Raw genomic sequence first — 6,000 nt, forward strand, 5'->3', positions numbered from 1 at the left:
GAGAGGAGATGGATGTATGGTAGTAAGAGAAACAGAAAAGGAAACAATATATGTATATATTAGTTTGAAAGATGTAAAACAAAAAACAAACAAACAAAAAAAGAACATTGAAATGTCAAATTTAGCTGAAAATCATGAAGAAGGAAGTTAGGGGTGGTAGTGTTTAGAAAGAAGCAACTAGAGATGGTTGGATTTAGTAGGTTGGAACAAAAGATGATATAATTGGTAGGAAGGGGGTAGAGATGCCAGGGTTTAGTATTAAGGAAACAGAGATGGCAGGTTTTAGTAGGAAGGATTTGGAGGTGGTAGAGAAGAAGCTACAGGTAGTCACAAGCCAATTGAAGAGGTGGTAGGTTTTAGTAAGAAGAACTAAGAGGAGGTAGAGTTTTGTAACAAGGACATCATGGTAGGGTTTACTAAAAATGAGCTACAGGTGGTAGGATTTAGTAATACGGAGCTAGAAGTGGTAGGGTTTTCTGAAATAAAACTAGATGTGGTAGGGTTTAGTATGAAGGAGATAGAGATGCTTGGGTTTAGCAGGAAGGAGATAGTGATGGTAGAGTTTAGTAAAAAGGAGCGAGAGGTCGTAGGGTTTATGAAAAAGGAGGTAGAAGTGGTAGGATTTAAAAAAGAAGCACTAGTGGTGGAAGGATTTAGTTAGAGCGAGATAGTGGTGGTCGGATTTAGTAAGACGCAGCATGGGATGATAGAATTGTTAAGAAGAAGCTACAGGTTCATTAGAAGAACCTAGGGGTGGTGGGGTTTAGTATGAAGGAAGACAAGGTGGTACGATTTAGTCTAAAGGGGCTATAGGTGGTAAAATTTAGTAAGGAGTGTGTATTGGTCAGATCTAACAGGAAGGAGCTAGAGATGACAGGGAAGAGTAAAAAGGGCGAGAGGTTTTAGGGTTTCATACATGGGGTCTAGAGTTGGTATGGTTTATTAAGATGAAGTGTGTGGTGGTTGAATCTAGTAGGAAAGAGCTACAGATGATAGGGTTTGGTAAGAAGGAGCTAGTAGTGGTAGGATTTCATAAGAGAAAACTAGTGGTGGTAGAGTTTCTTAAGAAGGAGCTAGAGGTGGTAGAGTTTGGTAAGAATGAGGTGGAGGTGGTAGAATTTGGTAAGAATGAGCTCGAGGTGGTAGAATTTGATAAGAAGGAGACGGAGGTGGTAGAGTTTGGTAAGAAGGAGCTGTTGGTGGTACAGTTTGGTAAGAAGGCGATGGAGGTGGTAGGGTTTATTACAAACGAGGTAATGATGGTAGGGATTACTAAGAAGAAACTACAGTTGACAAGGTTTGTTTGGTAAACTCAGCTGCCAGCCTCCAGTTTTAGCCTCTTTCCACTGGCTCCCAAATGTTTAAGGCCAGTGTTTAAGGTTTTGCTGATCCCTTAAAGGCCCTTCATGGCCTCTGTATGGTATACACTATATCTCTGATTCTTTCAAACCGTACGCACACGTATGCAAGTTTGAAATCCTTGGACAAACGTCTTTTGCGCGGTCTGATCTGGGGCTGAAAACTAAAAGGGTCAGAGCGTCTGCAGCCATGAGGTTCTGGAACAATCTGCTTGAGGAAATCAGGTCGGCCGGCCGAGTCGGTGACCTCTTTTATGTCACTTCTTTAAGCACACTTTTATCAGAGAGCCGCTCCTGATTTCACTTGAGCTTTAATTTCCTTTGGTTTCTAAAATGTTGTTCACTGTTGGCTTTTATGCACCAAATTGTGTTTTTATCCGTCTTTTAATGACTTGTCTGTTTAATATTGCTGTCCTTGTGAAGCATTTTCTAATGTGGATTTGAAAAGTGCTCTACAAATAAAGATTATTCATTTTTGCTGCTATTATTCTAAACTATAAGCTGGTGAAAGGGCCTTAAATATATATATATATATACTGTATAGGCTACATATGTAATGTAATTTAAAGTAGATTTGCTGTCTCTACTGCTGAGAAATTCTTGCTGCTTAAGTAGCACACAAATTCAACCATCTGAACAGTCGGCACCATGGAGAAGACGTGGAAATTAGGACCAGAAATGTGTATTGCAGAGCACAGCTAGTAAGCCCCAGTGTTACCCCCTTAAGCCCTCGGTTATCTCTTATAATCTCCGACTCTAAAACATCCCCAAACTCAGTCAGAAACAGCTCCTCAAGTTTGAGGACACAATTAACAACCTTGAGCTTTAGGCATAAGAGACACTTGGGAGGAATTTAAAACATAATAAGTCTTCTAGTCTCCATGACCCCCAGAGTGACATAAAAAACTCCTGCAAAAAGTTTTACTTTATCAAAACTGCACTAAACAGCCTTAAAACCGCAAGACAGTGACACTTTCATTCATTTTTTTTACACTTTTTTGTCTTTTGTTGTTGGTTTTGGAAAGGTTACAATAAAAGAAAGCGCCCTGCAGGCTCTTTAGATAATGAGCATTACTCTTATTGTGTCCTCCGTGCTTCGGTGGAGGTCAATTAACCGAACGAGACACAATTAAAACTGCATTTCAGCTCAAATACGCTCTCCAGGCCAGACGTTAGCCAAGCCAGGTGGCCTGACAGTACAGCGGCTGACGAGACGTTGAACTGTAGTTTTTTTTGCTCCACCGTGGCTGCCGGTGAGTCAGAGTTATATAAACCTGCTCCAATAAATCACAGTAAACGCTGCGGGTTTCTGTCACCAAGGTGACTGATGAGTATCACTGTCTGAATGGTGTCTGCGTCGCTCGGAGGGTAACCGAGACTTTCAGCGAGCGCAGCAGGGGAAGTGAAGGCAGTGGGGTCTGGCTCGGTGGGCAGGTGACACATACAAACACACGGCTGCGGCTCCGCGGTGACTGATTTGAGCTTAACATGACACAGTGCGGTCACAGCTGGACCGAAAATGGAAGCCGCTGTGTGTTGCCGGTTGTTGGGCACATAAAAAGGCCTGACTCACTGCCTGCTATTTTCTTTACTGCGCTGTGCCATACGTTTTTTTTTTTGTTTACACCTCTTCTCAAGGTTGGACCTGTCAAACACAGGCGTCAAACACTGATAGCTGCTGCATTAACAGATCTTTTTTAGAGACTCGGTGGAAATAAGCTGCAAATACAACGCTGACATATCGCTGCAGTTGGAACTGACATGGCTGTTAACAAATAAATGGGCTTATTTACTGATACATAAGATGCGGAGCGGCATCGGAATTCGTTGTAGTCTCGTTACAGCTCTATTGTTGTCCTCAGGGATTTTGGATTCAGACTAGACAAGATTCTTGCCAGGTGATGTCGTCATTGTGTCAGATTAGATGATTATAGAGTCTGAAGTTTGTGCTGCGACTTGACTGAAACACACAACAGAATATATGTTGATAATCAACCAATCAGAGCTCACAGTCTTTCATGACATTGAAAAAGGAGGCACCAGAGACCAACTACCAGAAGCAAGAAATGTAAATGAACAATGCAGTGAATCAAACTGGGTGCTTTGTGTTCGAAAAAGCCTAAAAATGAAAGTAAACAGATGTGGCATTTGTTGTCAACTCATTTTTCGATCCAGAAAAACTGCACCTGTTCTGGATGGTGCACTTTTGCATCAATATCTTTTTTTTTTTTTTTTAAAGATTTTACAGTATTCCTTTAAAGCCCATCATGGCCTCCTCTCTCCCAGCTATATCCCTGACCTTTAAAGCTAAGCTAATGATAAGACTTTATTTTATGAAAAGGACATTCTTTTGTCAGATACTGCTTAGAAAACAAACTTACATAACATGAGAAAATCTGTTACTGTTATGCAGTAAAACACAAATATGTGAAAACCTACTCTGCAACAAAGCCTTCCTGATTCCAGTCTGATTCTGAAATGCTGTTCCACCTGCATCTCTGACTTTTTAGGCTATTCTAAGTAAAGCTAAGCTAGGCTAAGATAAGACTTTTTAATTCCGAAGGAGATTCTTGTGCCAGATATTGCTCAGAAAAACATCACAATGATATTAAATAAGAAATTAAGTGACTACAAAGTGAAAAAACGAGAAAAAAAAAATCCAATACATGTGGAAAATAAAAATAAGTAGTTGGTAGTAGAAGTATCACACATGACACATGAAATTTTTCACATTAAATTGAAATATTACACATAATGTAGTATTAGTTTGGTTCAGAGGGGTCAGAATGTTTTCAGACCCAAAGCTCTGGAGCGACCTACCCGAGGAAATCAGGTCGGCTGAGCTTTTATTTGCTTTTTAAAATGTACTTTTCAGTACAGAGAGCCTTTTTCTAAGTTTACTTGAATTTTAGTTTTGTTTGAACTGTCTTTTACTTCTGAAAACATGTTTTTTTTTTACCCTCCCCACCAAATTGTGTTTTTATCTTTCTTTTAAAATCTGACAAGTTTATGACTTCTCTGTTTAATTCTGCTGTCCTTGTGAAGCACTTTGTGGCGGGGATTTTAAAAAACGCATTATAAATAAAGATTATTGTTATTATTGTTGTTGTTTGAACCCATATGTGCTGCTAAACGCTTTACCATGTTTCCCTACAGAGTTTTTTTTTCTTTCTTCTTCATTTTCTTTTCTTTTTTTAAGAAAACGATTGCCAGCCTTTGGAAACCAGACATATAATGTGGTGAATTTGACCCAAAACACTAAAGATTTGATCTGAAGATATAATCTAACTATCTGTGGGCAACTTTTGCACCACAATCTGTCATATGATTGCAATGCTAATACAGCTAGTCACTTGATGTACAACTCATGTTCAATGTTTATAAAGATTTTTGTATTTTGTAATGTGTTCAAGGGCCACACTTATCAGGCAGATCAAATTTACTGTATTAAAAAAATTCTGGCTGTTTCTAAGATTTTTCTCAATAAATTTCCCTAAAATTAACCTAATCTGGATACGTGTGTATGCATTTATTCAGGTTGTAGCATCCAGCGAGCAGAGATCAGATGATTTATTGGAAAGTAATAGAGTTATTTTGTTGTGCTTAGTGCGGCTGCCGTCAAACAAACAAAATGCTGGTTGATTTAAATCGTAGCTACTCTGCGTGTTATCTCTATATTACCTTAATCAGCCACAGTGCACTCTAGCTGCCTGCCTTATTAACCTAAATAAAGAATAAATTTAATTTAAAAGCGGATATTTGCAGCATTTTAAATCACTTTAACCTGGTTATTTTACCAGCATGCACCTGCACTTATACATCTGATTTCTGAAAATAAATCTAAACCAGCTGGTGATTCCAGCACAAGAACAGTTGAGGAATATAATGAAGACAAGTTAGATGCTGTTCTTAGATGTTCTGCCATGTTGAGCTGTGATATGCAAACCACTATTTGCAAAGTTTACATTTGACTTTTTGGCCATCAGTTTCAACAAAATGCGTCAACTTCTTTGACATGCTGTCCGATAATTTGGAATCAACATTCAGTAAAATCAGATCTAGCAGTCTCCATTGGGTTGGGCCATAGACTGTATAAAAGATGGACGTAGCTACCGTGACGTCACCCGCTGGTTTCTGCACTGAGAAAATGAAGCCAGGGTTTTGCTACTTCCTGGTTGACATCTTGGATTTTTTGGAGCCAGTGACGCAAAAATCGTCGGAGGGGGGCGGAGTCATAGGAGCAGCGATTGGTCAGACGGATTGAGAGGCGGGCCCTCTCTGCCCACCCACATTTACCACCTTCTGCTCGTTTCGTCTGTATCGTCGCTGCCGACTGTCAATCAAACCAGCCACGCCCCTTGCTCCACAAAATTTTGACGATTTTTTAAAAATTCAGTATTGATTTATTTTCAGATTGGCCACCTGATCTCTGGATATGACCATGAAAACTAATAAGAAAAAGTCCTGAGCTGGAAGAATGTGGTATTTCATGATCTGTGATCACTTCTTTTCCAATTCAAGTCTATGGGAGCCAGGGCTTTTTGGAGCCAGCAGCTAGCGGACGTAGTGATATTACAGGTTTTTGACACTTCCGGGTTGGCTTCATTTTTCAGGGCCGGTTGCTACGTCCATCTTTTATACA

General features: G+C 39.8%; 1 protein-coding gene across 1 annotated transcript in view; it reads right to left on the reverse strand.

Moving 5' to 3' along the window:
• The window catches only part of necab2 (N-terminal EF-hand calcium binding protein 2), a 198,025-nt gene that overhangs the window by 56,677 nt on the left and 135,348 nt on the right, over positions 1-6,000 (reverse strand). The gene's annotated exons all lie outside the window — the stretch shown is intronic.

Source organism: Stegastes partitus, unplaced genomic scaffold, assembly GCF_000690725.1.
Source record: "Stegastes partitus isolate 25-593 unplaced genomic scaffold, Stegastes_partitus-1.0.2 Scaffold685, whole genome shotgun sequence".
Taxonomy (NCBI): Eukaryota; Metazoa; Chordata; class Actinopteri; family Pomacentridae; genus Stegastes; species Stegastes partitus.